We start from the raw sequence: 18,215 nt of genomic DNA, 5'->3' as shown, positions 1-18,215 counted from the left end.
TGCTTTGTGTGCTCTTGTTACTATGGATACGGTCACCTGGTACCTGGATCAGGTGTCAGAGTATTGTTCCTTTCACATGATTGTTCCTGTGACAAAGGATTTCTGACAGGATTTTCTTCGTTTTTTTTTCTCTTTTTTGAAACATTATAAATTTTCTAGTAAAAAATCTATTTTCACAAGTTACAGAACAAAAAACATTCATCAGTTATTATTTCTGCTCCATTTAGATCATTTTGAGTTACATCATTATTCTCTCTATATTCCTTTGGAAGCTGCTGGTCGCGTTTTATTTATATATGTGCGTATATGTGCGTGTTCTTCCCCCATAGTAATTGGGTTGAAGAGTAGAGATGTAAAGATGGCGCTGGGAGAGGGGGGGAGAGGGAGAGGGGGGTGCGTACGCTCCAGCGGAACAGCGAGGAAACTCAGACGTTGTCTGGACGTTACGATGAGATGGAGACTCAGATCGGATGTATTTGCTTGTTTCTCGGTAAGTTGAGCAACTTCCTCGGTCCGTTTGTGGATCGGATCCGTTTGAAACCGGATCGCGATCAGATTAAACGGACATGTTTTACTGCGACTTTCAGAAAGTAAAGCCTTGTGAAAATTTACCGCTGTGGATTTTACTAGGACATTTTTAAATGACGAATTAAAACTGAATTTTGAATCAAGAGCTTGAAGAGACTGAATAATTTTTCTTTTTTGTATTTTTACAAAAACAACCACGTTGCATTTATATCCTGGTTTTGTTCAGTTGATGGGTGTGGCTACATTTGTATATTTTGTAGCTTTATTCCATAAAATTGTCATGAGTTGCGGGTTTTGTGGTGATGATGCACATGGAACATGATGAGATGGAAATGATGGTTTTAATGATGATTCTCAGATGAGCAGAGAGGACAGGAGAAATGGACATCAGACAGGAAACAATCAGGCACAGCAGGAGACAATCAATGGAGGACAACACAGAGACCTAAATATAATAAAAAAATAAAAGCTTTCATAGACGGTTGAAGGAATATCCTCATTATAATCAACAAAAGCCTGAGAAAAAGACTGAACTTGCCACCAATAATCAATTAGATATTAGCGACACTGAAAATGATCAGTTCATTTCCACTGCTGGTTGTGAACAACGGTGATAACAAACCCTGGAGACCAGAACAGTTTCAATTAATTGATGAAAATTCACTGAAAATCAGAATCAAGCAGGCGACCAGAACAGCAGCAACGAGGTTTTTAACAACTTTAGATACGAACGTTTCAAACAGGCCAATGAAAAAGAAGAAGAAAAACACACACCATATATATATTGTTATATATATATATATATAACTATTTTGATCTTGTCATATACAGACGCGATAACGGTGGAAGTTTGTCCTGTTATCTTTGGGTTGTCGGTTTGATTCCGCCCCATCCGTCCTGTTGTTTCCAGGGAAACTTTTCTTTGGAAGAAGAGAGAAACTGAAACCAAAAGTTTAGTTTGAAATGTTTTTTCCAATAAATATTCTGTGAATCTCCAAATAGTTTTTCATTCAGTCTGTTTATGGTTTGGTGCCAGTTTGTTTCTAGTAAATGAAAATGCCTGGATGGTTTGGATAAAGTTTCTTGTTGTCTCATTTCCTCTCAGGATGTCATTATCATGTTGTATTGATGAGCGTTCAGATCCATTAACAGACCAGCAGCCTGATTTAACTGACCAGTTACTGAATGGAAAAATCCCAGTGAAATACCATCAACATGCTGCAGCAGAAATCCATCCACCGATCGAATCAAGACAAGAGATTCAAGCTCAGACATGTTCCACATTTCAGGATGAGCCAGTTTCACTGGAACAGTTTGAGAAAAACATAAACAAGTAGAACATGGAAGTAGTTTAATGAAGGAAGGTAAAAAAAAAATAAATAAATGTAGTAAAATGAATATGTGAACCGGTCCAGCACACTGTAAAAAGTGATGCACGGAGCTGTTAATTCAAGCTAATAACTACTATTGAATACATTGTAAAATAATTGACTTGATGGTGAAAGTCAATTTTTTTGCATTCTGAGGTGTCAATTTTGTTTCAGACTGAATTAATCACACTTCCGAAGGAAAGAAAGCAAATATATTGATTTCTCTCAAACATACTGACAGGAAATGATGTAATAATTTAATCTGAGTCACGTGAGAAGAAGTTGTGGAGAAGTGCTTGGAGAGCATCGTCCGTTTCGGCATGGGAAGAAAGAATGATTAACGTCCTAGCATTTAATCGAAGAATAAACCTGCGGTAAGTACTAATCTAATCTGATGTCTTAACAAGCCTACAATTGTATTAATGCAAAAGACTGAGTTAATGTCACCTGGTTAGCAAGCTGAAGGTCCCGCCTAAATATGGGTATCCCAGTAAACGCTTTCTTTTTTCGCCGGGTTAAATGTGGTGTCATTTCTGAACTTACACGTATTTCACGAGAAATATCACTATGTGTACATTGTTCGGTTGTAGCTGGAATTAATCAAGGTAGGCATAATTCGTTACCAATCAATCGCTTCCACCACGGTTCGCTCGGCTACACCGTGAACTTGACTAGCTCAGCATATTAAGCCATGTTAGCAATTAGTTCGTCTAGTGTGTTTATACCAACCATTTAAAAAAAGAAAAACATGTGCCACCTATGAGTACATTAATTGTAGTAGCTCATAGGAAATCATTTGTGCACCTGTCACTGCACCAAAGACACTTTGAGACTGTAGGAACCAAAACAGGAGCCATCCAGTCTGTCTTCATATTTAAAGAGGGACTACCAGTGGCCTCTGGCAGATGTACTAGAATGGCTTTACATTTTCACTGCTTTGAATTAGTCTGCCATGGATTCAATATTGAACAGGCGCGCACTGTAAAAGCACTGTTTATGGTAGACCTAGGAATTGAGTTGCTAGATTAGTCTACACATTGCATAATAACCATTTTGATTGTCCCTAAAGGGTGCTGATGCAGATTTCAGAAGGGAGTGTATCCTCAAAGCTCTCATCATCTACCTGGGAGAACGTGTTGAGGACCTTATAAAGGAATACATGGTATGTCCAGATATTTTCTGTCACAATGATGATTCAACTTTATTCATCACAGGAGACCACCTATGCCATTATACAGTATATAGTGATTAATGAGGTGTGCCAGACTGCAGTTGTTCAGTTGCATATTTCCTATATTTTGCCTCAGGTCTCCCAGAAAGATCAAGCCAAGCAGGAGCTGGAGAGGACCATCATGGCAGACTTCGTCTTCAGAGAGAATTCAAGCCTTCTACAGCAGCCCCAAGACGTTGGGATTTTCATTGATGGTGTGGAAGTCCTCAATGAGTTGCCTTCTGTTGCAGCCGGAGTTGTAATGCTCTTTGGACTTTGCTATGCCCTTATCATGGAGTATCCACAGGGTTTCAGGTTCACCTTTGAGGCCCTTTAGAAGATCCTGATGGAGCTTGGTTCCAACAAGATGACTTCCAAGATTCGCAAACTCAGTGGTGAACTCAAAACTGCACAGTGGTGTATATTGTGTGTGCTTAATGTGTGCATGTAGTTGCCACTGGCTTCTATTTAAGAAGTAGACTACCTCAGCAGCACTTTGTTATACAGGCTCACGGTGTCACTTTCATGGACTGCTTTTGTTGGAATTTTACTTCTTTGATGATGTTTAGAGATGCAACATTCCTTCATGTGTTTGAACAGTACAACAGTGGATGTTTTTCCATCCATTTAATTTAGCTTGGTAAGCCATATTGTCTTTATTTTTATTGCTCTGAGCAACAATGACATGTTTATATTTGTTTGTCTGAACATGCCACTTTTTTTTCTCCTTTTTTACTTGTGAGGAATAAATGACTTTGAAAAAATGTTGCTGCAGTGTTTTAAGTGTGATGTGAGTGATGCAAATAGTTTTTTAAACCAAATTTCTGAAATATAAAAAAAAGACTTTCATGGTGAAAATGAATTAACTTGTGCTAATGCCTGAATATTACTTTGGTGCAATGTATATATATTTGATTGGTTCAATGTAAATATTTTACTTTGGTTCCAATACTGAAATGTAAATAATTTAACTTGGATAAAGGTGAAGAATTAATATTGGCTCAAGTACAATAATATGGTTTGAGTCAAAATTAAATAGCCATGTTGTACCAAACATCTTTATTTACATTCTGTGAAGTCAAATATTTTAGATGCAATAAATGGACATCAAATTTTTTACTTTAAGCAAGGCCACACTTTTTCCAGTGCATATAAACTAATTTACAACAATAAGTCCTGAAGTTTCATAACATTTGATAATTTTCTGGTCACCTATTGATCAGAACTCCAACCGTTCAGGAACATCATGCTCAGTCTTCACCTCCTCAGTTTCCATTTCCTGACACTTTGACCCCAGTGGGGTCAGGAGGAGCTGCTGCCTCTCCAGCTGCATTCTGGGTGAGAGGCGGGGTCACCTGGGCAGGTGGCCAGTCTGTCACAGACCTCCTCAGTTTGTCACCAGCATCCTGAGCAGATCCTAATGCGCTACGGTTAGCTTAGCATATGTGTCTGGAGATGAGTCACCATCCTGGTTTCTGCAACTTCCAGCTGATTCTCTGTCAGCTTTCTGGTTTTATGGAGAACATTTTCCTCTTTCTGTTTGACCTGCTTCCCATCATGACTGAACACAATATAAATAACATGTTGCCAGAGAAACATTGTTGGATGATCTGCTGACATCAGTCACATGCAGTGGGTGAAGCTGACCCAACAGAAAGGTCAGAGGTTGTTTGTCTTGAGAAACATTTACAAGTTTAAATAAATATTTATAGCAAAATATTATTTTATAAAAATGCATTAAACACATCAGTATAATGTAAAACTAAAAAAGTCTCAAACTACTGAAAACCTTGTATTTGAAACACGTTCCTGAAAATGATTTTTCTGCTACCAATTGTTGCATAGAAGCAGATTTTATGTGCAGTGAGCGCTGCTGGGTACCAGCTGTTCACCTCCAGAGAGTTTGAATTTCATAGGAATGATTTTAAAAACCTCCTACAGCTGTTTGCTAATTGCTGCTGGCTAGTCTGAAGGAGCAGAGTGGAGGAGGAGCTGTCTCCTCCCTCCATCTTCCCTCCATCCGTCTGACTCCTGAGAAATGAAACCAGCAGGTCCAGAACCGGACTGGATTCTGCAGAGTGGACAGATTATCAGTCCTATAAAACACTGAGGAAATGATGAATAAAATGATCCTGAATATTAAAGATGAACAATAATCAGACGTTTCCTTTCTGTTGGCAGGATTTTATCTGATTATCAAATTCAGTCAACATGAATTGTTGAAACCTGAATCTGCCATGACTTTGATCTTTTAGACAAAACATTGAATGATATTTAATAAAGACATTCAGGTCAATATTTCACTCTGACTTCCTGTCTCTCCAGTGATTCTGGGATTATCTGCTGGTCAGGAAGTGAAGGAGAATCTGACAGGAATCGTTGGAGGAAGCATCGCTCTACCTGGAGGTGTCACAGAGACATGGTTTCTTTTATATGATGGAAAAATCATTGCTTCAGTGTCTGATGGTGAACTTAATATTATTGTGAACTTTTACAAGACCAAGCTTCAGTGGAACCGAAGCTCTGGACTCTTTACGATCACAAACCTGCAGAAGAACGACTCAGGAATCTATACAGTTCAAAAAGGCGAATTTTTTTCTTCATATAAACTCAAATCTATGGTGAGTATTTATTTTTATTTATTTAGGTTTTTCTCTAATTGTCCAGATCTGAGGTTAAATCAGTTCTAGATATTTATCTTCTGCTAACAGGTTTTAACTTTCCCCAGTGATTTTTAAAATTAATTTGGTTTTATTAATAAAACTATATTAGTCCAGTAAAGGTGATCCATCATCTCATCCTCATCTCTGATGAGGATGAGATGATGAACTGAAATGCTGTCACTGAATGTCTGCTGGTGGTTTTTCACTGAGCTGCAGGCATCCTGTGAGGATTTGCTGTAAAGTCAACAGCACAAAGCAAGATGTTATCTGTTGAGTCATTGACTCCATACAATCTGAGTTATTGACTCGAATTGGCTTAAAATTACTGAAAATTTAACTTGATTTGAATAATTAATTGAACAAACTGTGTAAGTGGCGATTGTTTGTCCATCCAAACATCCAATAAAAGTTCCATCAGCCACTATGAGGCACTGGGGTCCAGACACACAGGCAAAAGAATCCCAAGGTCCAAACTGGTTGATTTTCTGTGTTGCTTTTATTTTCCTTTTATGCAAGCAATTACAATTATCAAACTTTTCTTTGTTCTCTAGCACTGATCTCTCTCTCTGATCTCTTGCACTGGTAAAAACCATAGGCCCCAAACCCAAATGCCTGTTGGTCCTTTACCAGGCCCTATATTTATAGAATGTGGACTGACCCACCTTACTTCCTGTCTAGCTTACAAATGATAAAAAATAGGAAAAAATAAGAAAACAAAAAAAAAATAATCAATTATTAACTTGCAATAAACTCTGTAATAATGCAAAAAATAGAAGTTTAAGAATAAATAACAAAATTCAAATAGATAAAGAAATAAGAATAAATAGCTCCAACAAACTGCACTGTCTAATCACTAGGATCAATTGGAACGACTGAGTCAAATAAAATGATGTTTTGTAACGTGTCTTGAGATTCACAACATTTGTTGTAAATTGGTGCTTCCATTTTTTTTATGATTTTAAATATAATTTAGAATGAACTATGCAGACAGTTAGTGGAGTTAAATATGAGATACATCTGTTATGATGCCAAACATGATTTTCTGATTACTATAGCAGGAAGTTAACATGCAGGTTTTTGTATTAATCTCAGAAACAATCATATATTTCACAGATTATATGTTCAGTGTAGAAACTAAACCCACATGCATCTGAACCAGAGTTTAAATGAATAATATGGGAATACATTTTGTTAAAGAAAGATCATTTCAGGTCACATTCAGAAGCATGTGGAGGCTTCAGCGGTCGGGGAGTTTCCTCCTGACCAGAGCTGCTCTCAGGGTGGAGGAAGAGCTGTTCCAGGGTGGAGGAAGAGTTGCTCCAGGGTGGAGGAAGAGCTGTTCCAGGGTGGAGGAAGAGCTGCTCCAGGGTGGAGGAAGAGCTGGTCTCAGGGTGGAGGAAGAACTGCTCCAGGGTGGAGGAAGAGCTGGTCTCAGGGTGGAGGAAGAGCTGCTCCAGGGTGGAGGAAGAGCTGCTCTCAGGGTGGAGGAAGAGCTGCTCTCAGGGTGGAGGAAGAGCTGCTCTCAGGGTGGAGGAAGAGCCTCTCAGGGTGGAGGAAGAGCTGCTCCAGGGTGGAGGAAGAGTTGCTCTCAGGGTGGAGGAAGAGCTGCTCCAGGGTGGAGGAAGAGCTGTTCCAGGGTGGAGGAAGAGCTGCTCCAGGGTGGAGGAAGAGCTGGTCTCAGGGTGGAGGAAGAGCCTCTCAGGGTGGAGGAAGAGCTGCTCCAGGGTGGAGGAAGAGTTGCTCTCAGGGTGGAGGAAGAGCTGCTCCAGGGTGGAGGAAGAGCTGTTCCAGGGTGGAGGAAGAGCTGCTCCAGGGTGGAGGAAGAGCTGCTCCAGGGTGGAGGAAGAGTTGCTCCAGGGTGGAGGAAGAGTTGCTCCAGGGTGGAGGAAGAGCTGCTCTCAGGGTGGAGGAAGAGCTGCTCCAGGGTGGAGGAAGAGCTGCTCTCAGGGTGGAGGAAGAGTTGCTCCAGGGTGGAGGAAGAGCTGCTCTCAGGGTGGAGGAAGAGCTGCTCCAAGGTGGAGGAAGAGCTGGTCTCAGGGTGGAGGAAGAGCTGCTCTCAGGGTTCCCAGAGATCCACTGGGGGTCAGAAGGAGGATTCTTGCTCTATTCTTTCAGAAACTGCAGCCTCTGGGCAGCATGTTATATTTTAATGTTTTCATTTCCTGCAGACAGACGATCAGTTTTCATGGAGGGGAGGATGAAGGCAGTGATGATAGAGCCAATCAATCATCAATCACAGTGAACATAATAATACTTCCCACATTACAGCAGAATTTCAAAAATAACTGAAAACACATTTTAGTAACTTTCTATTCCTGAAGCCTTGAAGTGAATGAATGTCAGAAAAGTGAATCTGTTGATCTGCAGCTGAAAGGAGCCAAAGACAGACGGACAGAAACTGTTTTCATGCTACAGAAAACTGCAAATTAATGTGAAAATTACTCCATTAAAAACAAACATTACTTCTGTTTTTCTGTAACATTTGGATCCAAAGGATGGAAGATGTTTCTGTTTCTGTGGTTCATTAACATGCAGGCCTGTTTTCACTGAGTCAGTGTTTGACTTCATAAGATGTTAGATTTAAATCTTTGGTCTCAATCAGCTGATAATCAGAATCTGCAGAGTCGTATCATAAAAAGGAGCAAAGCTTCATATTGTGACTTTAACCAGCAGCACAAAAAAGCTAACAGCATCATTAGCTGCTAATCAACATTCACTGGAAACTTCCTATGAAGTTATCAAACAACCTTGTAAAGAAAGCATCTGAGGAATCAGCTGATAATCCACATTAAAGCAACACATTGAACTGTCAACACAGTCAGGAAGGAAATGTTCAACTTTAACAGCGCGAGTTTATTGATAAATTACTGCCAGTCCTGATTATTCTTCCCTTATGACAGAGATGAGAGCAGCTTCATTTCTCATCTCATTGCAACACAGCAGGTTTATGACACTCTGAGGGTGAAAGGTCAGATGAAGCAGGTTAAATCTCATAACCTCTGAATGATTTTCTGGATAAAATCAGGTTTTCCTCCATCCAGTGTGTGAAGAATCTACATCCACCCATCAGACATCATTCATTTCACCCTGTGACCTCTGACCCCTCATTGGATCAGTATTTGATGCAAACTGCATGTTTGTTACTGACCAACAGTTTCTTTACCTCATCTGGAACATTATGACAGTCTGACAACAGGCGGCAGCATAAAAACAATGTTCAGAACCATTTCCTGAATTAGAAATCAATAATATTTGGATATTTGTGTGAACTCAGAACCGACCATCACAGTTATGAACCTTTAAAACATTCATGGACTCACAAGCAGAAGATCAAAACTCACAGAATATCTCCAGTAATTTTTACTAACTGTTGGTTTGATTCTCTGCAGATCCAGTACCGACTCCTGATGTGAAAGCTGTTAGCCTGACCTCTGACCTCTGCCTGTTGACCTGCTCTGTGGACAATCCAGCGACTCTGCACTGGATCAGAGACAAAGAAATACACAACCAGAGTCTCTGCTCGGTCTTTACCTTTTATTGTTCATAAAGAGGATAGAAACTCATCATATAGATGTGTAGCAGCCAATCCTGCAGAGAACAAGACTGTAGATGTTAACTTGATGACTTCCTGTTGGCTCAGCCAAGAAGAAACTCTGAATGACAGCAAAACACGAAAAAGATGTAATACATACTTTTATTCATTTAATTCTCTTATTTTGTTGCAGTTTTTGTTAAATTTTTCCGTCTGTTGTGTTTTGTTCCTGTATTTGTTCCTGATGACAGATTGGATGCTAGTTCTAATCCCAGTGACTCTCGTTGCATTGGTGGCTTTTGGAGTCTTGGTGATCAGGAAGAAATTTATGGGCCAACAACCATCAGGCAGTCAAACACAAGGCAGGTATTTGATCACTTTACTCTGAGATTTATTCATGTTTATTTATTAATATAATATGTATTAATATAACATGTATTAATACAATATGTATTAATATAATATGTATTAATATATGTATTAATATAATGTGCATTAATATACTATGTATTAATATATTATGTATTAATATAATATGTATTAATACAATATGTATTAATATAATATGTATTAATATAATATGTATTAATATAACATGTATTAATATACTATGTATTAATATAATGTGTATTAATATACTATGTATTAATATATTATGTATTAATATAATATGTATTAATACAATATGTTTTAATATAATATGAATTACAATAATATGTATTAATATACTATGTATTAATACAATATGTATTAATATAATGTGCATTAATATAATATATATTAATATAATATGTATTACAATAATATGTATTAATATAATATGTATTAATACAATATGTATTACTATATTAATATAATATGTATTAATATAATATGTATTACAATATGTATTAATATAATATGTATTAATATAATATGTATTACAATAATATGTATTAATATAATATGTATTAATATAATATGTATTACAATAATATGTATTAATATAATATGCATTAATATAGTGTTTACAGATATATGAACTTGTTTGTGAAATATTCTGTAGAACATTCTGTTTGCTTCTTCTTCAGACATTAACATGTCAAACACATAAATCTGAAGTATTTATAATGTGGTTGGTAAAATATTAAAGTAAAATATTTTCCTTCACCTGAACAGCCTGAACCTCAGACTGACGATCCTGAATCTTTGGTTCTGACGGTCTGACGGTCTAAAGCGGCGCTGTACCTTTAAATCTGATGATGCTCAGTGTGAATGAACTCAGGTTTCATATCAGAGCTGAATCTCATCTTTCAGTCGTTTCTCTCTGAGTTTCAGGCCTGAACAGCAGGAATCATTAGATACTGAATGATTCAGCTGTAAAATCCCCTGGATGGTTTTTCTGCTGGTTTTTAAAACTTGATCCTGTTCAGTGAGTTCATTGTTTCTCTACCAGGTAACCGGAGGGACGATCCTTTACACGTCTGAACAACAATACAGTATGAAAACAGTCTGAAGAAAATAGTTTAATATCCAGAAACATCTGGTTTACAGCTAAACATCTTTTTACATAAATATTCATCACAGAATGAAACATTAATTTGGGTTAAAGATTCAGTTTTTGGTTCAAATGAGGCAGAAAACAGGTTAGCGTTAGCTTGTTGTCGCGCTGTGATTGGCTGTTGGTTTCCATGACTACTGCTCCTGATGAATTAATGCAGTCATCTGGCTGATGGTTATTAATGTAGTCATCTGGCTGATGGTTATTAATGTAGTCATCTGGCTGATGGTTATTAATGTAGTCATCTGGTTGATGGTTATTAATGTAGTCATCTGGTTGATGGTTATTAATGTAGTCATCTGGCTGATGGTTATTAATGTAGTCATCTGGTTGATGGTTTTAATGTAGTCATCTGGCTGCTGGTTATTAATGTAGTCATCTGCCTGCTGGTTATTAATGTAGTCATCTGGTTGATGGTTATTAATGTAGTCATCTGCCTGGTTATTAATGTAGTCATCTGGTTGATGGTTATTAATGTAGTCATCTGGCAGCTGGTTATTAATGTAGTCATCTGGCTGATGGTTATTAATGTAGTCATCTGCCTGCTGGTTATTAATGTAGTCATCTGGTTGATGGTTATTAATGTAGTCATCTGGCTGATGGTTATTAATGTAGTCATCTGCCTGCTGGTTATTAATGTAGTCATCTGGTTGATGGTTATTAATGTAGTCATCTGGCTGCTGGTTATTAATGTAGTCATCTGGCTGATGGTTATTAATGTAGTCATCTGGCTGATGGTTATTAATGTAGTCATCTGCCTGCTGGTTATTAATGTAGTCATCTGGTTGATGGTTATTAATGTAGTCATCTGCCTGCTGGTTATTAATGTAGTCATCTGGTTGATGGTTATTAATGTAGTCATCTGCCTGCTGGTTATTAATGTAGTCATCTGGTTGATGGTTATTAATGTAGTCATCTGCCTGCTGGTTATTAATGTAGTCATCTGGTTGATGGTTATTAATGTAGTCATCTGCCTGCTGGTTATTAATGTAGTCATCTGGCTGATGGTTATTAATGTAGTCATCTGGTTGATGGTTATTAATGTAGTCATCTGGCTGATGGTTATTAATGTAGTCATCTGGTTGATGGTTATTAATGTAGTCATCTGGCTGCTGGTTATTAATGTAGTCATCTGCCTGCTGGTTATTAATGTAGTCATCTGGTTGATGGTTATTAATGTAGTCATCTGCCTGCTGGTTATTAATGTAGTCATCTGGTTGATGGTTATTAATGTAGTCATCTGGCAGCTGGTTATTAATGTAGTCATCTGGCTGATGGTTATTAATGTAGTCATCTGCCTGCTGGTTATTAATGTAGTCATCTGGTTGATGGTTATTAATGTAGTCATCTGCCTGCTGGTTATTAATGTAGTCATCTGGTTGATGGTTATTAATGTAGTCATCTGGCAGCTGGTTATTAATGTAGTCATCTGGCTGATGGTTATTAATGTAGTCATCTGCCTGCTGGTTATTAATGTAGTCATCTGGTTGATGGTTATTAATGTAGTCATCTGCCTGCTGGTTATTAATGTAGTCATCTGGTTGATGGTTATTAATGTAGTCATCTGCCTGCTGGTTATTAATGTAGTCATCTGGTTGATGGTTATTAATGTAGTCATCTGCCTGCTGGTTATTAATGTAGTCATCTGGTTGATGGTTATTAATGTAGTCATCTGCCTGCTGGTTATTAATGTAGTCATCTGGCTGATGGTTATTAATGTAGTCATCTGGTTGATGGTTATTAATGTAGTCATCTGGTTGATGGTTATTAATGTAGTCATCTGGCTGATGGTTATTAATGTAGTCATCTGCCTGCTGGTTATTAATGTAGTCATCTTTCTGCTGGTTATTAATGTAGTCATCTGGTTGATGGTTATTAATGTAGTCATCTGGCTGATGGTTATTAATGTAGTCATCTGCATGCTGGGTATTAATGTAGTCATCTGGTTGATGGTTATTAATGTAGTCATCTGGCAGCTGGTTATTAATGTAGTCATCTGTCTGCTGGTTATTAATGTAGTCATCTGGCTGATGGTTATTAATGTAGTCATCTGACTGCTGGTTATTAATGTAGTCATCTGGTTGATGGTTATTAATGTAGTCATCTCGCTGCTGGTTATTAATGTAGTCATCTGGCTGATGGTTATTAATGTAGTCATCTGTCTGCTGGTTATTAATGTAGTCATCTGGTTGATGGTTATTAATGTAGTCATCTGGCTGCTGGTTATTAATGTAGTCATCTGGCTGATGGTTATTAATGTAGTCATCTGGCTGATGGTTATTAATGTAGTCATCTGCCTGCTGGTTATTAATGTAGTCATCTGGTTGATGGTTATTAATGTAGTCATCTGCCTGCTGGTTATTAATGTAGTCATCTGGTTGATGGTTATTAATGTAGTCATCTGCCTGCTGGTTATTAATGTAGTCATCTGGTTGATGGTTAATAATGTAGTCATCTGCCTGCTGGTTATTAATGTAGTCATCTGGTTGATGGTTATTAATGTAGTCATCTGCCTGCTGGTTATTAATGTAGTCATCTGGCTGATGGTTATTAATGTAGTCATCTGGTTGATGGTTATTAATGTAGTCATCTGGCTGATGGTTATTAATGTAGTCATCTGGTTGATGGTTATTAATGTAGTCATCTGGCTGCTGGTTATTAATGTAGTCATCTGCCTGCTGGTTATTAATGTAGTCATCTGGTTGATGGTTATTAATGTAGTCATCTGCCTGCTGGTTATTAATGTAGTCATCTGGTTGATGGTTATTAATGTAGTCATCTGGCAGCTGGTTATTAATGTAGTCATCTGGCTGATGGTTATTAATGTAGTCATCTGCCTGCTGGTTATTAATGTAGTCAACTGGTTGATGGTTATTAATGTAGTCATCTGGCAGCTGGTTATTAATGTAGTCATCTGGCAGCTGGTTATTAATGTAGTCATCTGGCTGATGGTTATTAATGTAGTCATCTGCCTGCTGGTTATTAATGTAGTCATCTGGTTGATGGTTATTAATGTAGTCATCTGCCTGCTGGTTATTAATGTAGTCATCTGGTTGATGGTTATTAATGTAGTCATCTGCCTGCTGGTTATTAATGTAGTCATCTGGTTGATGGTTATTAATGTAGTCATCTGCCTGCTGGTTATTAATGTAGTCATCTGGTTGATGGTTATTAATGTAGTCATCTGCCTGCTGGTTATTAATGTAGTCATCTGGCTGATGGTTATTAATGTAGTCATCTGGTTGATGGTTATTAATGTAGTCATCTGCCTGCTGGTTATTAATGTAGTCATCTGGCTGATGGTTATTAATGTAGTCATCTGCCTGCTGGTTATTAATGTAGTCATCTGTCTGCTGGTTATTAATGTAGTCATCTGGTTGATGGTTATTAATGTAGTCATCTGGTTGATGGTTATTAATGTAGTCATCTGGCTGATGGTTATTAATGTAGTCATCTGCCTGCTGGTTATTAATGTAGTCATCTTTCTGCTGGTTATTAATGTAGTCATCTGGTTGATGGTTATTAATGTAGTCATCTGGCTGATGGTTATTAATGTAGTCATCTGCATGCTGGGTATTAATGTAGTCATCTGGTTGATGGTTATTAATGTAGTCATCTGGCAGCTGGTTATTAATGTAGTCATCTGTCTGCTGGTTATTAATGTAGTCATCTGGTTGATGGTTATTAATGTAGTCATCTGCCTGCCGGTTATTAATGTAGTCATCTGGTTGATGGTTATTAATGTAGTCATCTCGCAGCTGGTTATTAATGTAGTCATCTGGCTGATGGTTATTAATGTAGTCATCTGCCTGCTGGTTATTAATGTAGTCATCTGGTTGATGGTTATTAATGTAGTCATCTGCCTGCTGGTTATTAATGTAGTCATCTTGTTGATGGTTATTAATGTAGTCATCTGCCTGCTGGTTATTAATGTAGTCATCTGGCTGATGGTTAATAATGTAGTCATCTGCCTGCTGGTTATTAATGTAGTCATCTGGTTGATGGTTATTAATGTAGTCATCTGCCTGCTGGTTATTAATGTAGTCATCTGTCTGCTGGTTATTAATGTAGTCATCTGCCTGCTGGTTATTAATGTAGTCATCTGGTTGATGGTTATTAATGTAGTCATCTGCCTGCTGGTTATTAATGTAGTCATCTGGTTGATGGTTATTAATGTAGTCATCTGCCTGCTGGTTATTAATGTAGTCATCTGTCTGCTGGTTATTAATGTAGTCATCTGCCTGCAGGTTATTAATGTAGTCATCTGGCTGATGGTTATTAATGTAGTCATCTGCCTGCTGGTTATTAAAGTAGTCATCTGGTTGATGGTTATTAATGTAGTCATCTGCCTGCTGGTTATTAATGTAGTCATCTGGTTGATGGTTATTAATGTAGTCATCTGCCTGCTGGTTATTAATGTAGTCATCTGTCTGCTGGTTATTAATGAAGTCATCTGCCTGCTGGTTATTAATGTAGTCATCTGGCTGATGGTTATTAATGTAGTCATCTGCCTGCTGGTTATTAATGTAGTCATCTGTCTGCTGGTTATTAATGTAGTCATCTGCCTGATGGTTATTAATGTAGTCATCTGGCTGATGGTTATTAATGTAGTCATCTGCCTGCTGGTTATTAATGTAGTCATCTGGTTGATGGTTATTAATGTAGTCATCTGCCTGCTGGTTATTATGTAGTCATCTGGTTGATGGTTATTAATGTAGTCATCTGCCTGCTGGTTATTAATGTAGTCATCTACGTGATGGTTATTATTGTAGTCATCTGCATGATGGTTATTAATGTAGTCATCTGGCTGATGGTTATTAATGTAGTCATCTGCCTGCTGGTTATTAATGTAGTCATCTGCCTGCTGGTTATTAATGTAGTCATCTGGTTGATGGTTATTAATGTAGTCATCTGGCTGCTGGTTATTAATGTAGTCATCTGGCTGCTGGTTATTAATGTAGTCATCTGGTTGATGGTTATTAATGTAGTCATCTGGCTGCTGGTTATTAATGTAGTCATCTGGCTGCTGGTTATTAATGTAGTCATCTGCCTGCTGGTTATTAATGTAGTCATTTCTCTGCTGGTTATTAATGTAGTCATCTGGTTAATGGTTATTAATGTAGTCATCTGGCTGCTGGTTATTAATGTAGTCATCTGGCTGATGGTTATTAATGTAGTCATCTGCCTGCTGGTTATTAATGTAGTCATCTGCCTGCTGGTTATTAATGTAGTCATTTCCCTGCTGGTTATTAATGTAGTCATTTCCCTGATGGTTATTAATGTAGTCATCTGCCTGCTGGTTATTAATGTAGTCATCTGGCTGATGGTTATTAATGTAGTCATCTGCCTGCTGGTTATTAATGTAGTCATCTGCCTGCTGGTTATTAATGTAGTCATCTGGCTGCTGGTTATTAATGTAGTCATCTGCCTGCTGGTTATTAATGTAGTCATCTGTCTGCTGGTTATTAATGTAGTCATCTGTCTGATGGTTATTAATGTAGTCATCTGCCTGCTGGTTATTAATGTAGTCATCTGTCTGATGGTTATTAATGTAGTCATCTGTCTGATGGTTATTAATGTAGTCATCTGCCTGCTGGTTATTAATGTAGTCATCTGTCTGCTGGTTATTAATGTAGTCATCTGTCTGCTGGTTATTAATGTAGTCATCTGGCTGATGGTTATTAATGTAGTTATCTGGCTGATGGTTATTAATGTAGTCATCTGGCTGATGGTTATTAATGTAGTCATCTGGTTGATGGTTATTAATGTAGTCATCTGGCTGATGGTTATTAATGTAGTCATCTGGCTGATGGTTATTAATGTAGTCATCTGCCTGCTGGTTATTAATGTAGTCATCTGGCTGATGGTTATTAATGTAGTCATCTGGTTGATGGTTATTAATGTAGTCATCTGGCTGATGGTTATTAATGTAGTCATCTGGCTGCTGGTTATTAATGTAGTCATTTCCCTGCTCGTTATTAATGTAGTCATCTGGCTGATGGTTATTAATGTAGTCATCTGTCTGCTGGTTATTAATGTAGTCATCTGGCTGATGGTTATTAATGTAGTCATCTGTCTGCTGGTTATTAATGTAGTCATCTGGTTGATGGTTATTAATGTAGTCATCTGCCTGCTGGTTATTAATGTAGTCATCTGGTTGATGGTTATTAATGTAGTCATCTGGCTGATGGTTATTAATGTAGTCATCTGGTTGATGGTTATTAATGTAGTCATTTGGCTGATGGTTATTAATGTAGTCATCTGCCTGCTGGTTATTAATGTAGTCATCTGTCTGCTGGTTATTAATGTAGTCATCTGGTTGATGGTTATTAATGTAGTCATCTGCCTGCTGGTTATTAATGTAGTCATCTGGTTGATGGTTATTAATGTAGTCATCTGGTTGATGGTTATTAATGTAGTCATCTGGCTGATGGTTATTAATGTAGTCATCTGGCTGATGGTTATTAATGTAGTCATCTGGCTGATGGTTATTAATGTAGTCATCTGGCTGATGGTTATTAATGGAGTCATCTGGCTGATGGTTATTAATGTAGTCATCTGGCTGATGGTTATTAATGTAGTCATCTGCATGCTGGTTATTAATGTAGTCATCTGGTTGATGGTTATTAATGTAGTCATCTGCCTGCTGGTTATTAATGTAGTCATCTGTCTGCTGGTTATTAATGTAGTCATCTGGTTGATAGTTATTAATGTAGTCATCTGCCTGCTGGTTATTAATGTAGTCATCTGGTTGATGGTTATTAATGTAGTCATCTGGCTGATGGTTATTAATGTAGTCATCTGCCTGCTGGTTATTAATGTAGTCATCTGGCTGATGGTTATTAATGTAGTCATCTGTCTGCTGGTTATTAATGTAGTCATCTGGTTGATGGTTATTAATGTAGTCATCTGCCTGCTGGTTATTAATGTAGTTATCTGGTTGATGGTTATTAATGTAGTCATCTGGCTGATGGTTATTAATGTAGTCATCTGGTTGATGGTTATTAATGTAGTCATTTGGCTGATGGTTATTAATGTAGTCATCTGCCTGCTGGTTATTAATGTAGTCATCTGTCTGCTGGTTATTAATGTAGTCATCTGGCTGATGGTTATTAATGTAGTCATCTGGCTGATGGTTATTAATGTAGTCATCTGGCTGATGGTTATTAATGTAGTCATCTGCATGCTGGTTATTAATGTAGTCATCTGGCTGATGGTTATTAATGTAGTCATCTGGCTGATGGTTATTAATGTAGTCATCTGGCTGATGGTTATTAATGTAGTCATCTGCATGCTGGTTATTAATGTAGTCATCTGGCTGATGGTTTTAATGTAGTCATCTGGCTGATGGTTATTAATGTAGTCATCTGGC

General features: G+C 37.7%; 1 pseudogene; it reads left to right on the top strand.

Annotated features, from left to right (window-relative positions):
- Positions 1-408: 408 nt before the first annotated feature.
- LOC129354026 (uncharacterized) overlaps positions 409-18,215 on the top strand; it is a 39,136-nt pseudogene continuing 21,329 nt past the window's right edge.

This window comes from Poeciliopsis prolifica, unplaced genomic scaffold, assembly GCF_027474105.1.
Source record: "Poeciliopsis prolifica strain line A6 unplaced genomic scaffold, Auburn_PproV2 SCAFFOLD102, whole genome shotgun sequence".
In the NCBI taxonomy this organism is placed as follows: Eukaryota; Metazoa; Chordata; class Actinopteri; order Cyprinodontiformes; family Poeciliidae; genus Poeciliopsis; species Poeciliopsis prolifica.
The sequence above is the reverse complement of the archived record's forward strand: the minus strand, read 5'-3'. Positions and strand labels throughout refer to the sequence as shown.